Below are 17,527 nucleotides of genomic sequence, written 5' to 3'. Positions count from 1 at the left end.
CCCTAAACTTTATTTCATATACTGGGGACTGACTGTCTCCTTTCATCCACATTCAGTCAGGACCTACATGGAATTAAAGGCACTGTATGCACACTTGCCTGATATCAGTGAGAAATATGCTAGTTTGCTGCAGAGGCCATAGTCTTTACCTAGGGCCTATGAGGGGTGAGATTGTCCTTTTTCAGCTTTTAGGAGAACAACACAGTAAGTTTGTAGGGCTTGCAAACTGCGGCCTGGTTGTGAGGCCGTAACGGGCTAACCATGTGTATGCCATGTTTAAACTCTTGGAGAAAGGGCAAGAGAAGAGACAGAAGTAAATAATTTGTACTGTGCCTTTTAAATTTGCTTTTACAACCTTGTGTATGTATATGGATGTGTCACTTCTGTTTTGTGGGTGGAAGACAATGGTCCAAAACACATTGCAGAAATAATCCAGTTTGAAACCGCTTTAACGGCCCTGGCTCAGTGCTAGGGAATCCTGGAAATTGTAGACCTTTCTAACAGAGAAGGCTAAATGTCTGACAAAACTACAGTTCCCAGAATTCCCTAGCACTGAACCAGGACATTTAAAGCAGTCTCAAACGGGATTATTTTTGCAGTGTGTTTTGGACCAGTGACTTCTGCAAGGTGTTACTCTTTGGGAGGATTACTGTGAAGGTAACTGTTTGGGTCCAAAATGGTCACTTTGCTCTTTCGCTAGATTGATGCATGTGCTGACTTAAAATTTTAGCCTATAGGAAGCCACATCTATCTTTTTATTGTTATTATTAGGATTAGTACCAGTGTGGCGTAGTGGTTTTAGTGTTGGACTACAAGTCTAGAGACCAGGATTCAATTCCCCACTCGGCCATGAAACCCATTGGGTGACCTTGGCTAAGTCACATACTCTCAGCCTCAGGGGAAGGCATTGGCAAACCTCCTCTGAACAAATCATGCCAGGAAAACCCCATGATAGGTTCACCACCTTAGGGTCGCCATAAGTCAGAAACAACTTGAAAGCACACAACAATAACCAGCAGGGTTTAGTGGCTTGAGCACTGGACTAGAAATCTGTTATTGGTTTTCTATAAAGAGCTGGGAATGGAAACATCTCAAAGATAGGGGAGGTACAAAAATTTCTGGTCTCTCACTTGAGCCAAGGGAGTGGTCCTCTTTTCCATCTCACCCTGTTCTACTTCCCAGTGCAGTGCCTGCTGGGTGATTCTGGGGCTGGGGTGGAAAAGCAAAGCTCAATGAAAGTGGCTTCTCTGGAAGGTAGAGGATGGCCCTACTTTCCAGTATCCACCTGATCTTAATCTTGGTACCTGGAAGAAAAGTGAAATATAAATAAAATAAAAAATATGGTACCTTCTTTCAACTCTAGGAGGTTTTCACACACCAGAAGCAAGGAGCTCTCTAAAAGAAATTCCAAAGCTTTGAAGGGGGAAGTGTAATATATCTTCTAGCATTTTCCAGGTGAAAATAGCTAAGTGTTTGAAACATCTCCATTTAGATATTATTGGGAAAGACATGTATATTTCATTCCAACTTTCCTTAGTAATTGTTCCAGGTCTATGATATTTTCTGTGAGTATAGTGTCATCTACATATCTTAAATTGTTGATGTTCCTTCCTCCTGTCTTCACTCCTCCTTCCTCGGAGTCTAGTCCTGCTTTTCGTATATTTTCTGCATACAAGTTGAACAGATAGGGTGATAGAATGCAACCTTGCTTGACCCCTTTGCTGTCTGGAAACTATTCTGTCTCTCCATGTGCTGTTCTGATACAGGGACGTAGCCAGGATTTTGGGAAGGGGGGGGGGTCCAGACTAAGTGCCACCATTATAATGGGGCTTGGGTGCGGCGGCGCGGCAGCACACACCATTTTATCTAATGGAAGGGGGGGGTCCGGACCCCAAGAACACCCCCCCCCCTTGGCTATGTCCCTGTCTGATAGTAGCCTCTTGTCCTGAGTACCGATTCCTCATGAGGACTATCAAATGTAGGAGCTTATTGCATGGCTCAATAAATCAATTTACCTCTACCCAGCTTAAATCTTAATTCAGGCGGCATCTTGACATTGTAAATCACTTAGGGAGTACTTAAGTGCACTGATAAGTGAAATAGAAATGTACTTGCTGTTGCTGTTGCTAATACTGCAAGGTTTTTGCCACCTAATTTGCTGCCCAAATACATCCTAGGTCCACCCCCACTTCCAGAAGCGCTCTGGCGGCCATTTTCCTTAACTCAGAAAACTCCCGGATCTGAAAAGAGCAGCAAAGAACACTACTGGAAGCGGGGATGGCCCTAGGATGTACTCGGTGACAAATTAGGCTGCAAAAAACCTTGCAATAATATCAGGATGCCGCCTGAATTAAGATTTAAGCCAGGTAGAGGTAAATCGATTTATTAAGTGATGTGATAAGCTCCGTAGTGGCACTTTCATTTCTTTAAGAGCGTTCCATAGCTTTTCATGATATATGCAGTTGACGGCTTTGCTATAGTCTATGGACTGGACTAAAAGTGCCCACTACTTTTAGAAGATACTGTCCTCTGCATTCATATAAAATGCTCCAGATTCAATAATCACTGCAGGATGCACCATAAGCCACGGACTGAGCAAAGAACAAACAGCTTCAGAGAGAATTGGTTAAAATAGGCCAGAACAGGATTGCCACCACCGCCATAGGATCCCTCTTGGCAGCTACAGTAGTCAACCACTTTTAAAGGAAACCCCTTTATTATGAGACATTCAACTTCCCTGGATTGAGGACCCACTTGGCAACTACAAAGCTGGTGAAATTAAATGCAGATGGATGTTTTGCAAAGCTTTGGCACAAAGCGGTGGGTGTGAAGTGTTCAGTTCCAGATTTGCCCATCTGCAGACAGTAGTGTAAACATACAGGCTTGCTTGCAGTAGGGTGCTTGCAGGCAAGCACCCTACTGTTTCTTAGCCATCTGGGCTCAGTTCTCTGCTCCAGCCAACAAGAAGCCACGAGGAACAATCTCTCTCTCCTTCCTCTTTCTCACACACATTCTTAATGAATCTGCCACGCTGTATATGTTTCCAGCCCTTCCTCCACTTTCTCGGTTGCACTATAATAAAGAGAGCTATAAAAAAGGGTAAGGCAATCCTTTTAAGTAGCTCAACAGCCTTTGGTAAAAGAGAACGTGAAATTTTTGAGTTCTCTGCATGATTTCTGTGTGGTCAGGTGGCTTGCTCCCAAAACTTGGCAATCTGGCTTTAATTTTCCTGGCCATAGATCTCCCATGTTATTCGGAACTGGTACCAAGAAAGAAAATGGTGATACTGACAGACAACACTGCTAATTTCAGGCATAACTAAGTATTGGCAGAAGTGAGTGTTAGTTAATATATGCCATGTTATATAGCAGTTGTAATTTTAAAAAAAAGTTTTTATACCAACTGGCGGGAACCTTTGATCCTCTAGATATTATAAACTTCAGCTCCTATCAGCCCAACCCATCATGATAATTATGGCTACTGAAGTCAAATTTCCATACTATGAGGAAACCAAAGGTACCCTACCCTTGCTCCATACCTTTTAGTCAATTACCCATAGTAGCCTCACTATGCTGCCTTTTTAATGAGTCTTCTCCTATTTCTATAAAAGCAACGAACACACATAAATTCAGTGGGAGAAATGTTCCCACCACTCTCTCCATGCGAGGGGAAAAAAAGTATGTAGAGAGAGAGATCTAGTAGCCCATTTGAGACTAACTGAAAGAAAGAAGTTGGCAGCATGAGCTTTTGTATGCTTAAGACTACTTCCTCAGAAAGGTTCACTTGCTAAATTCCTAGTTATCCTGGGAATGCCACCCGACACTGAAGGTGTAGGATATACACTGAACCAATAAATATATTTTACAATTATGTGATTGGCTGTTATTAAAGATATATGAGAAGTGCCATCGGTGAAAAAATTGGCAGCTCCGCAACTATTGTGTAAGATGTGTCACCTAATACCCCCATTCTACAGATGAGGAATAAATACAGAGGCCAGGGAATAACTGAAATGGTATACTGAATTTAAAGGACAGCCAAAATGCAATGTTTCCATCCTATCCCCTCCAAAGGGGCTCTTCATCCTCCCCAGCCAATCCCCTTCTCAGTAACTTTTAAAGAAAGTAATAGGAGATCCAATCAGACATCCATCACCTGATTATTTAGAGCAGGGTTTCTCAACCAAGGTTCCATGGAACCCTAGGATTCCTTGGGAGGTTGTCAGGGAATCCACGAGAGACTATGGCTTGGTACATACTTCCCGAAAGGGGCAGCCTGCCGGCGGTCTATTTCCATCCAGAAGGAAGCCGCAGCTGCCAAACCATGCGGCTTCCCTCCGGAGTAAAAAGAAACCTGTATTTCCGGGTTCTTTTTACGGCGCCGGAGTGACGTCGCAAGTGCGCCACTGGCGACGTAAGCAACGCACAATGCCATGCAGATGCTGTTTGGCACTTACATCGCAATGTACAACGGTCACTGTCATTAGTATGCTGCCAGTCCGTACTAGGGTTAGGGACTGTGCGGTTGGTGCGCAGTCCCTAACCCTAGTATTGCCGCCACCATGCTATAAAGTGCCCGTCTGTATCAAACATCAGATAGGCTCAGTATTCAAATAGGGCAATTTTATTAGCTCAAAGCTGCTGAGAGGACTTGGGCAACTTGAATAGGGATGAAGCTTTGTATACTGGTTCTGAGAAACAGAACTCCAGAATGCAGGGTCCAAATGTAGTTTTATTTTTTTTAAAAAATATTTTTTATTATCACCATTCTTACAGTAAAAGATTTCAAAACAAGTTTACATCGTTATAGTAATTTTTTTCTTTATAATGCTTTCTTCTATCACTGTTCCTATAAAGACTCTATTCCCTTTTTTCTTCTAGTTTTCCTTTTTACACTATAATACTTTCTTTTTTTCCAAATGTAACCCATTCCAAAAGTAATAATTCATTTTAATTAATATTTCTTTCGGTCCTATTTTCTTTTCTCGTTTCAAGTATGATGCCCATCCTACTCCTCTTTTCTACCTAGCTACTGATTTCACAATTCGTTTCGTTTTTATTGTGCCTCTATCTTGTTATTAACTGCATTTCTAGTTTTCTAAAAATTTCTTATTTATCCCCTAAATTTCTTCCCAATATTTTAAAACTGGTTGCCAATCTTTATCTACCTAGTAAAATATAGTTTTATTTATAGAAAACAGGGTATCACCATTCATGTAAAAGCATGTACACGCACACACACATTCAAGAACTAATGATATAAAAAGTGGTAGTAGGTAACAGAAGGGAATACTGATGGTCAAGGCATGTGAAAATACCAACTCTGCAGCATGTCCAACTGCCAGACAGAATTCCTGTTGGTAGGGTTATAAAGTTTAGATTTCTCCTCCTTCTGGGACAAGAAGTTAGCCAAGCCACTTTGGTTCCTCAAGTCAATGATACCTGAAGTGGTGGTTTGTAGACCTGTGCTGGTCCAGGAACCATCCCCTGCCAGTTCACAGCAAGCTTCCAGGAAACAGTGCAAACATGATAATAATACAACACAAATACGGTACCAATCCCTGGAGTTTGGTTGTTGTTTTGTGTCTTCTATTAATTTTGAGCTTAGAGAGACCTAGTATGCCGTAGCTGTTTGAGTATTGGATTACGACTCTGGAGACCATGGTTCAGTTCCCAGCTAGGCCATGAAACCCACTAGGTGACCTTAGGCAAGCCACATGCTCTCAGCTTCAGTGGAGGCAATGGCAAACCTCCTCTGAACAAATCTTGCCAAGAAAGCCTCATGATAGGTTTGCTTTATGGTCACCCTCTCAGTGCATTTCCTTGGCAAAATGTGTTCAAATGAGGTTGCCTTCTTTCCTTCCACACAGGCTGCAAGAGTATAATTTGTGCAAGGTCACCTAGTGGGTTTCCATGGCTGGGTGAAAATCCTAACCCTAGTCTCCCAGAGTTATAGTCCAATGCTCCAACTACTACACCACACTGGCCTGGCACATGGAGGGGGGGATACCAGCTCTTCACATCTGACAGCTTGGAAAGCACCATATCAAGACAGACTGTGAAGGCTGCCTCTCCCCAACTCTTTCTTTTTCAGCTTCTTTCTTTCAGTTAGTCTCAAAGGTGCTACACAGGGTGACCAGATGTCCTCCTTTTCTGGCATATTGTCCTACATCTCAACCTTCTGTCCAGGAGGAATTCCAAATTGTTCTTTGTTTTGAACAAAACTAAGAAGCCCATTGAGTAGCACCATGTTTGCTGTCGTTTTCCCCTCTGAGAAACAGATACGCTCCGAGTTCAGCAAGTCTTCTTTGCTGCTGCTCCTAGGGGTGAAAAATAACTTTATAAGCTTCAAATATGGTACCAATCCCTGGATTTTGTTTGTTGTTTTGTGCACATTCTATCCCCCTATGTGCAATGAGGACAGGATAATAAGATATAATAAAATTAAAGGATCATAAAATCTGTGTATGTAACATAGTTGTAAATAAACCATATGAAATGAATTTATATTTATTGCTTTTAGCTTTTATTTTGTAATTTTACAGTGCCTTGTCCTCCTTGGAGGTTAAGACATCTGGTCACCCTGGTACTACAAGATCCCCAACTCTTGCTGCACATCTCTCCTTTTGGAAGGGCTTGCCCCTCCATCCTCAGAGATGCAGCTTGGAGAGTGCCAAGAGGGCAGGAGAGAGGCAGGGAAAGCTGACAGTATGCTCACAAGACCTGGTGGAAAGTAAGTTTGGCTGCCAAGTCCCAGCTTCCAGTTCAAAGAAGCTGAGTGAAAGAGGGAGCGAGTCACAGAGAGCCAAAGAGAGACAGTGTGCGTGCAGCTCTCCCCGGCAAGGACATGGATGTGGAGGGAACTGTTGCTTGAGGAGCATCAGGAATGAGTGAGATGTAAATATTTACAGGCTTTGACGGCAAGGTCAAAGAATGAGGTTCCCATCCCAGGAGGCTGCCTGGGCCTCTGGGGAAGGAAGGGAACTGTCTGCCTCTGCCTAGTGTGGGAAGGAGGATATGATGCTGACAGGAGGGGGAGATGGAGCTGATCTGGGATCTCCCCATGTGCTGGACTTTTGGCTTATTCTTCTAAATAAGACCATCCGCCTTCCCTTCCCTTCCTTGCTTTTCCAGTGGCTAGATAAGTGACCCACCTCATCCAAGACTCTCCAAAGGTAAACAGGATATCCTATAAATTAAAGGTAAGCACAGACCTATGTTCACTTCCCTCCATAATGTTCATGCTGAACTGGAATCATTGCTTTTTGGGGGGACTCCAGCTTCCAGAATCCCAACCAGCATGCCCACTTGGAGCTGAAGTCCAAAGGAGTAGCTTTTGCAAGCTTGGGCTTTCAGCATTAAGGGGGAACCAGAGATAATATTTTCTGGACTTTCTGTGTAAAGATTAAAGGGGTGAAGTAGGTGAGACAACCCTTTCCCTGCAGCAAGAAGCAACGGTCCATTTTGCCATGGGATAAGATGCACTTTGTTTCCCTAGGATAAACTGAGGACCTTTTGTAGTTGCATGGCAGAAATTCAGCATATGCTGAATGCTCTCTGTAACTTTTTGTTTCCTCGACAGTGAAAGACACACGAGCTGCAATAAGAAAAGGAAACAAAAATGCTAATAGCTGAAATTATGAGAGTTTGAGCAAGTAATTCATAATCTCTCTCAGCCACATGGCAAGGCTTTCAAATGGGAATGATGTAGAAATGGAGGAACATCAGGAGACCCTCTCCCTTCTACCATACATGCAGCCTCCCATTACATGAAACAGACTTTCACATTAACCATCTATTTACTGTGTAAATGGTTGGATGCTGCTAACACAATGGATAAAAGGTGCTACACCTCTGCACTGCTATTTAAGTATGGGTACAGTATGTATGAGCTGAAGCTCAGTTTTATAATGGGGGTAACTCTGACTTTAGACCAGGGTTCGATTCCCAGCTCAGCCATGAAACCCACTGGGTGACCTTGGGCAAGTTACACGCTCTCAGCCTCAAGGGAATGCAATGGCAAACCCCATCTGAACAAGTCTTGCCAAGAAAACCCATGATTAGTTAGGAATGACTTGAAGGCACACAACAATAACAGCTCTGACACGCCTTTCGATCTGACACAAGAACTAAAAATAAAAAAACAGATTTGTGAAGCATATCTGTGTAGACCTGACCCCAAGTGTCCAGTTTTCATGGGTTTTCTCTAAGTGGGAGATGTGGGTGCAAATTCTCCAGTTTTGCTGACTTTTGCACAAGGGGAAAGGGCTGTGTGAAAATGTCTAGTTTAGCTAGTAGAGCAGCAGTTTGTTACAGTTTTGCAAGGCTTAATTGATCCATTGCTACTAATCTATTGGGGGAGGGGGGGTTCCATATATTTACTTACCGTATATACTCAACTATAAGTTGACCTCATGTATCAGTCCATGGCAGGTTTTGGGGCCAAAAGTATGGATTTTGATATGACCTATGGATAAATCTAGGGCAAAACCTAACAGCATATAACAAAGGATGTAAAGGCTGAAGTAAAGGAAAACGATGCTAAAGGCATTTAAAATTTTTGACAGGCATAACTGTTTATGCTCACCCTAAAGGCTGGATGGATGAGATATTAGATGGGATTGATGATTCTTTTTGGGGCTCCAAAAAGAGATTAAGTTCTCACCTTTCACCAGGGCATGGTTCCTTTTTTGACAAGAGTTAAAGTACAGTACTTACATTGACCCATGGATAAGTCGACCCAGGTTTTTTTGGTCAGTTTTTTGACTAAAATTTCTAGACTTATACATGAGTATATACATAATTATCTTCTTTCTCTCCCAGTTGTTGTGGCACCAGGCTCACCTCTCTCTCTGCCCTGCATCCTCCTTGTGACTAGAAGCAAATAGGGTACATTAGGCCATCCCGCTAAGTAAGTAAGTGAGAAGTAATAATCCCATCATCTTAATCTGAGAATAGCCCCTTTAAAATTTCTGTCTTCATTTTCAAAGAGAAAAATGTTCTCACTATGTGTATAAATGACAAGCTGTTAGCAACTGTGGTTGGTAATGTTGTTGTTGCTGTTGTTGTTGTGTGCCTTCAAGTCATTTCTGATTTATGGCGACCCTATCCTGGGGTTTTCTTGACAAGATTTGTTCAAAAAAAGGTTTGCCATTGCCTTCCTCTAAGGCTGAGAAAGTGCGACTTGCCCAAGGCCATGCAGTGGGTTTCATGGCTGAGCTGGGAATTGAACTCTGGTCTCCAGACTTATAGTCCAACACTTAAACCACTATGCCATGTTGGGTCTCAAGTTCTTAATTCATAATGCTTAATAAAATCTCAGATTTTGGCACAGAAATCACAGGATCTGGGACAATCCTAACCGGTAGCTCTAGATGTGTAGGAATGTGATGATCCCAACTTCCCTCTCTGGGAAGATGAGCTAGAACTTTATCACACCCAATTTTTTCACTGTTGCGGGTATGGAAAGAGGACGCTCGTGTGCGCGCATGACCAGCCAAAACCAGATTTTATCGCATGCCAAAGCGTCCTCCATGAGGCCTCATTCCCTCCCCTGGCGCCAAGCCATCCCCATTCAATGCTGAGGCGCGTGAAATGTTCTGGTCAGAAGTCTTCTGATCGCCGAAAATGGCGCCCATCAGTACTGAACGGGGACGGATTGGCACCGGGGGATGGAACGGGGCCTTTTGATGGATGCTTTGGAGTGCGATAAAATCCGTTTTTGGCCAGTCGCATGCGCACATGAGTGTCCTCTTTCCATACCCGTAACAGTGAACAAAACCGGTGCGATAAAGTTCCTAGACAGCTGTAAGCACCAAAATTTAATTTACACTTACATTTGTACACAATTCATGTTCATTCTTACCTTTTCCCAATTATTCAGCCTTATGTTAATGCAGAGGCAAAAATTACCTGAAGGATAGGCAACTCTGAGCTGGTCTTCCTGGGCTGTAAACACAGTGTAGAATTAATGCAGTTTGACCCTGCTTTAACTGTCATGGCTCCATTCCATAGAATCCTGGGATTTGTAGTTTGTTGTGGCATCAGAGCTCTCTGGCAAAGAAGGCTAAACATCTCACAAAACTGCAAAGCCCAGAATTCCATTGCATTGAGCCATGGCAGTTAAAGCAGTGTCAAACTTCATTAATTCTGCAATGCAGATGCATCCTCAAGCTCATTGGTGGGTTGATTGGTTGCAATTTCTTGACTTGAGGAGCTGCCAGTCCTTTTAGGAGTAACCTTTGATTGTGAAAGAAACTTCTCTTTGTCTTTATGTGGCTGGCAAAGGGGCAAGACTAGACAGACTATTGTAATGAATACCTCAGCTGTAGGCTGCATTGGTGAGTTATTGTTAGGGTTTTGATTTGATTTGGTTCCTATTAAGAACTTCTAATTAGGTAATTTTAATGCATTCTGTTTTAAAAGTGGTTGACTTCTTCTGAATGTATCTGTGTTGATTCTTTAATATGTATACTGAAAAGGAAAGTCAGGATGGTGTATGTTTCTTGCCCATTTAGAGGGCTGGCCTCTGAAATGCCTCTGTAGCCTGGTTGTTAAGGAGTTCTGAAAAACAAGTCTTTTTCCCCCTTAATGATATAAACATGTGTTGTTCCTTTGTGCCTTTAAATCAATTTATGGTAACTCTAAGGTGAAGCTATAATGGCATTTTCTTGGCAAGTTTCTTCATTATTATTATTATGCTTTATTTATATAGTGCTGTAGATTTGCACAGCACTGTACATACAAACAATAAAATAGATAAGAGTAAACCTGCTCATGGAGTACAATCTAAGAAATAATAGCATAATACATATAAATAATACATAACAATACAGGAAAGGGTTTAATAAAACAGGCAACAAATTAAAAACATCAAATAGCAAATAATAGTCACACATTGAGGGGGAATTGTCATTAACATCCTTTGAGGCTGAGAAAGTGTGACTTGTCCTAGGTCAGCAAGTGGATTTTCATGGTTGAGTGGGGATTTGAATCCTGTTCTCCAGAGTCACAGTCCACTGCTCAAATCACTACACGATGCTGGCTCTTATATGTATTCATACTATTTTTCACATTACACAGATTAAAACCGGGATATGTGTGGCTAAGCCATGGTAAAATGTGGTTAAGATGATCAATGTTATTAATGAGGAAGAGCACAAGCCAGGAGAGACTGCACCAATTTGCTTTTGCCTGAGCCTACTGCGAAGGACAAGATTCTTCTCTGTCTGAGTTAATTTGGTGCAAATTTAAACTCATTTTGCAAAAACTGAAGTAAACTGGGGATGAAGGGGAAAAGTGTGAGGAAGAGAGAGAAACTAGAACATTTTAAAAGCAGCTGAATAAACAGTGACTTAATCAGGACTGTCCCAGCCAAATTTGAACAGTTGGCGGGTATGATATTAATAGATAGATACATAGAAGATAAATTGATGATATTAATAGATATGAATCTTTAATGATTAATAGAATGAGTTGCACCACTTTACAACAGGCCTGGAGATGCACACAAAGTGCTTGTCACAGTATATCCACATTGCTCACATTTGCTACACACATATACACACACATCCCACGGTTCTTTAAAGAGCTACATAAAAGTTGTGTAAAACTCTGGGGAAAAGCCTGGAAAGGCTTTACAAAACCAAACAAACTGCTGGAAACCTTTACACAAATGTGACAATACGGATGAGTCTGGCCATGGGAAATAATGTTTTATTGTCAACTGTGATGTTGTGATAACCCAGGATCTTGATGGCAAGGTTGACATAAATAGTAGGGGAACATTAAAAATCAACAGCGAATTCCAAACTGAGTATCTGTGCAACTAAAACAGTTTTTGAGGAGGAGGAGAAAATGATCTATATCTATATTAAAATGTGTGTGTGTGTACAAGAGAAAGCGAGAGAAAAAGAGAAGGAGAAATCTGTACAAATCTTCAGCATACTCTCCAATGTTTCACATACAATAACCAGGACATATGTAGCCAAGTCACAACAATGTGGTTAAGATAGCAAATGCTATTAAGAGGGAAGAACACAAAAGCTAGGAAAGGCTACAGCAGATTGCTTTTACCTGAGCTTACAGGGAAAAGCAAGAATCTGCCACGTCTTCTCTTTCCTTTACTTATATAAGTGACTAATGCATCTGAGGAAGTTCGTTGAAGTCTATGAAAGCTCATGCTACCAATTTTTTTCTTTCAGTTAGTTTCAAATGCATTTGAAATGGTCTGTAGACTAATTCAATAAGTCATTCATTCAGTCAGCCATTCGTTGTCTCAAATGTGCTGCAAGATCCCTTTGCATCCTAATTTTCTTTGAATTCATTACCTGGGTTAAAGCTACTTTTGCACATTGAACTCAGTTTGCAGCAACTGAGGTAAGCTGAGGACAGTGTGAGGAGGCAAGAGAAACTGGAACATTTTAAAAACATTTGTAAAAGTGGGATTGCGGAGGATTAATAGGGACTGTCCCTGACATATCAGGACAGTTGGAGGGTATGCTTCAGGCATAGTAAACAAATAGGTATTTTATACTTCCATCAGCCATATTAAATAAATGAGGACCAATCTCTACATTAAACATATTTTTGCATCTTTTTCTGTTTTTTTATAATCTAATGTGTGTGCACCAACAGGTCCACAACAGGAAGATGGACTATTCCTCCAACAGTTCTGAGAAGCATGGGTCCTTACCTCCCAGAGCTATTTTTTTTTCTTTTTGGATTGCCAATGGGAATTTTCTTCCTGTGGCAAAATATGAGCATCTGCATGCGGCACAGTGGTTTGAGTGTAGGGCTGTGACTCTGAAGATCAGGGTTCAAATCTCCGCTCAGCCATGAAAACAGACTGGATGACTCTGAGCAAGTCATACTCTCTAAGCCTCAGAGGATGGTAATGGAAAACCACTTCTGAAGAAACTTCCCAAGAATACCCTGAGACAGGTTTGCCGTATGGTCGCCATAAGTCAGAAATGACTTGAAAGCAAACAACACACACTGTGTAGGCCAAGTTGTAAGACATAATTTTTCCCTGTAGGTCATATGGGTAGCATCACCATCACTCACATTTTTTACAGATCTTTACATTCTGAATAGAAAAAAAAAAATCCAGGCCGAAACATCCATGGAGAAGACAGATCCTTTTAAGTTTCCTTTAATCTCATTGACACTGCATCATCGGACCATTGCCCTCACCTCATTTTCAGTCTGAAGCAGACCAAGCCATCTTCAGATATATCACAGAGGTGAGAAATAGGCTTGTGTCTCTCCGTTCAAACTGCAAATCTGGTTCCTGATTATTTCTTTGGCTTCAAAAGATTTCACCAAACAAAATTTGGATTCCAGTTCGGGAAAATTCAAGCTCTTTACTGAAGATGCTGCTACTAGTGTTTCATTCACAGCAGCTGAGAGTAAAAAAAGCATGTTACACCACGAAACATTTTGTACTTGGAAACATATCCAAAGAGAACAAAAATGTACCCACCTGGTGTCAATTACTAACAAAGAATGACTCTATATGTATAAATCAAAGCTCAGTCCTTCGAAATACATTTATGTTTTCTTATAATCAAAACTGCCATCTCCTTCTACATGCTCACGCATATTTAAATCATAACTTATTTTTAAAATTCCTTTTTTTCTTTGGCCTATAATTCCCAGCATGACCTCTGAACATGCCGGCTGGGGGATTTGAGGAGTTAACAGCCTGTTATAATTTAACTTTTAAGGTTCTGATTTTAACATTAAGGGCCATATTTTACCCCTTTGGATGCTCTTCATAACCATCTGTAGTGGTGAAAAGCATATTCTCTCCTCCCCTCTCTCAAGAGCCAGTGTGGTATAGTGCTTCCAGCCATGGAAACCCACTGGATGATCTTGGACAAGACACATACTCTCAGCCTCAAAGGCATCTCCCCCCCGCACAACAAATCTGGTCAAGAAACCCCCATGATAGGTTCACCTTAGGGTTGCTATGAGTTGGAAATGACTTGAAGCTGCACAACTACAAGAACGTAGAGTGCTTTTTCAGCCACAGCATTTTTTTTTAACCAAATATTATTTTCAGGTAGTGCTGAGAGCTTGGGAAGGGTCAGTGGAGGTCCCCAAAAAAGCACTGGACACCTCCCAGGTCTCATGCAGCCAACATGATTCCTATCCCTGATCTGATAGCAAGTTCAGAAGCAGACAAGTCTCCCCAAACCCTTGTGCCACGATCCTTTTTATTCAGAGAAACTGGGCCTAATCTGGAATCTGCTGTGCAGTCCAAAGAAATAACTGAAAAAGAGAGCATTTACTTTTTTGGACTATAACAACCACAGTCTCCCAGTTAGTACTGCCACTGGCTGGAAGACAGTAGGAGTTAACAGTCCGAAAGAGGTACTTTTTCCAGTTTTGTTTTCAGTGCATTTAAGCAGTAGCTGTTTTCTAAGTGAGTGTTAGTGATTTGGGGATTCTGTGTGTTCCACACACTTTGGGAGCATTTACTCCAAACAGAGTATCATTGAACTGGCTTGTCTTCAGGTTATTTACTTGGGCAGGGAGAGCTTTCCCATAATGCTGGGCCAGAAGAAGTGGTTTCTTGTATCTCTCCAGCTACTTGATGTTTATACTGGCTGTTGACAGCAGCTAGTATTTCCCCTACTGAATGAGACCTCAGCAACACCCTCAGATATCACTGTTGAAGCATTTCCCTCTGCTTTGGCTGCAACATGTGTGCTAACTGAAATGAAGGACTGGTAGTCCCCATGGGGTTGCACTCCCTCCGAAAGACCAGATTTGTAGGCTTGGGGTGCTCTTGGATCCAGCATTGTTCCTGGAAGACCAGCCCAACACTTAAACCATTACTTCACATTATTGACTCTCTACTGGAGATTATCAGACGGGGAAGAGAAGCAGGAGTAAAGGGAATGCTCCCAGCATAATTGCACAGTCATGCCGAAGATTTTTAAATGACATTGCGCTCATCCAGTATTTCTCTTGTGAACACCCCAGCATGCTCCTGCAACTTCTCATAGACGCAGAAGTCCCATAAATGGCTTATCAATAGCATGAATGAAGCGCGATTGCAAAAGTGCAGAAGTTAATTGTGTTTCATTTGTGCTATTGGGGTAGCAACCCAGGACATTTACCCAGACTACAGTTCAGTAGAGGCAATTCATTCTCATTGCTAGGATCGGTTTTGAGGTATGGGGCACGATTTTGTTTGCACTGAATAAAAATAATGTGATGAAGTAATACATTTTATTTTATTTTATGTCATTTCATTCTGTGTGGTACAGAAACATTAATGTCAGACATGTGCTGTAGCACTGAAATGGCAAATGTGCGAAATGATCAATCACAATATAATAATGGTTTATTAATAGATGTTTGTGGAACACAATTGCAATATCATTTGGTTTTTATGTCACCACTGTCATGTGATTATGCAGCTGTGTGAAAATACAAATCACTATAGTGCTACTGTTGCGTTATCTTCCAATACCAACGATTGTTGCTGAATTGGCCCTGGTGTGATAATTTCCATGTGAGGCTGCCTTCAGAAAAGGTTCAGAAGTTGCAACTAGTGCATCCATCCATTATGAAGCCAAGCCCTCCCTCCAGTCCACCTGCCTTGGTCCAGGCCTTGGAGGTAGAGACCTCTTACCCTTTCTCTTACCCTTCCCCACCACCACTCCCTTCTCCTTTTGTGTGGTGTCTTTTTACATTGTAAGCCTGAGGGCAGGGAACCATCTAATTAAAAAGACTGTATGTACAGTGCTGTGTAAATTTACAGCGCTTTATAAATAAAGGTTAATAATAATAATAATAATAATAATAATAATAATAATAGTGCAAATTGTAGCAGCCAGATTTGTGTCAGGTGTACCTTTTAGTGATCATGTAACACTGGCCTTAGAAGAACTGCACTGGTTTCCAATTTGCTTCCAAGCTTAATTCAAGTTACTGACTTTTACCTACAAAGCCTGGGACCAGGATAACTAAAATGTTGTCTCCTCCCATATGAACATGCCTGAAATTTGAGGCCTGGTTGTATGTCCCAACACCTTGGAAGGTTAGGTTGGTATGCACATGAAACAAGAGTTTGCCTCCATCTGTTTTGAGCAGGCAGGTAAAAAGTACTGTTCCAAAAATCGTCTGATATTTGAAACGGCTCAGTTTTAATTGTTTGTGTTTAGGATTCTTCTTAGTCTGTTTTAAAACATTTTTAAAGAGAATTTCATACCTCTCAACATTTCACAGGTGAAAACCAGGACATGTGGTCAAGATGGCAGAGGTTATTAATGCAGAAGAACACAGAAGCTAGGAGAGGCTGCAGCAATTTGCTTTTGCCTGAGCCTACTGGAAAGGGAAAGATTCTGTTTCCTCCTCTGGTCTGCTTCCTGTTGAGTTCACTGAATGCAAACTTTTTCTGCACTTTGAACTCATTTTGTGGCAATGAAAGTATGCTGAGGGAAAAGGGGGAGGAGGAGAAAGAATCTAGGACATTTAAAAAGCAGCTGAAAAGTGGAATGACAGAGATTTAATCAGGACTGTCCTTCCCAAATTCAGTCAGCTGGAGGGCATGACATTTTAATGTTTGTTTTTATAATTTAGTTGGCCCTCCGTTTTCGTGGGGGATCCGTTCTGGACCCCCTTGCGAAAACGGAGACTTGTACATATTCAAGGCCCATAGGCTTGAATGGAGCGTGTGCCCTGGAGCGGGCACGGGGCATGTACTATGGGGTGTGCCCCATTGAGAATAACAGAGGTTGCAACTCCGTGAGTTCAGAACGTGATTCTCAAGTCCACGAGGAAGGAGGGGGCGACGGTGTATAGATCTTTGTACTGAATTTATTTTATTTGTGCATCATCTCAGAAACTCTTATAGGCTGGGAAGTGATACATAATTGCTTTAAATAAATAATAAATAAATAGTTAATTTGACACTGCTGTGTCACGAAGAAGCTGCATCCTCTTTGCTTCTAAAAAGGGACATGATCATTGTGGTGTGGAGAGAGCTATAATGCTATGGTGGAGGTGGTTGTGTGCCTTCAAGTCATTTCTGACTTATGGCACCGCTAAGGCAAACTTATCATGGGGTTTTCTTGGCAAGTTTCTTCAGAGGGAGTTTGCTATTGCCATCGTCTGTGGCTGACAGAGTGTGACTTACCCAAGATCACCCAGTGGGTTTATATAGCCAAACCAAGATTCGAACCCTGGTTTCCAGAGTCCTAGTCCAAAGCTCGAATCACTACACCAATGCTGGTTTTTCAATGTTATTGTACAAGATAGAATGTTAGTACAGTCGGCCCTCCAGACACCCCTGCAAAAATGGAGATGCACCTGTATTCAAGCCACATAGGTTTGAATGGGGTGCATGCCCGAGAGCATGCGTAGGCAGTGTGCCACAGGGGCGCGCCTCATTGAAAATAACAGAGGTTGTCCCTCTGTGAATATTCAAGACCGTGGATCTCAAGTCCGCGAGAAAGGAGGGGCAACTGTATGTCTTCATGGCAACTCTTATTTTCCTAGCAAGGTACAAGTGA

At 41.9% G+C, this 17,527-nt stretch overlaps 1 protein-coding gene across 1 annotated transcript in view; it reads left to right on the top strand.

Annotated features, from left to right (window-relative positions):
- The first annotated feature begins 6,847 nt into the window (after nucleotides 1-6,847).
- The window catches only part of ANGPTL6 (angiopoietin like 6), a 59,699-nt gene continuing 49,019 nt past the window's right edge, over nucleotides 6,848-17,527 (top strand). Inside the window, exon 1 of the mRNA XM_089486178.1 lies at nucleotides 6,848-7,201. The gene's annotated coding sequence lies outside the window, so the exon portion shown is untranslated. The remainder of the gene's footprint in view (nucleotides 7,202-17,527) is intronic.

Source organism: Sceloporus occidentalis, unplaced genomic scaffold (genome assembly GCF_023333645.1).
Source record: "Sceloporus occidentalis isolate IW3139 unplaced genomic scaffold, rSceOcc1.0.p SCAF_1, whole genome shotgun sequence".
In the NCBI taxonomy this organism is placed as follows: domain Eukaryota; kingdom Metazoa; phylum Chordata; class Lepidosauria; order Squamata; family Phrynosomatidae; genus Sceloporus; species Sceloporus occidentalis.
The sequence above is the reverse complement of the archived record's forward strand: the minus strand, read 5'-3'. Positions and strand labels throughout refer to the sequence as shown.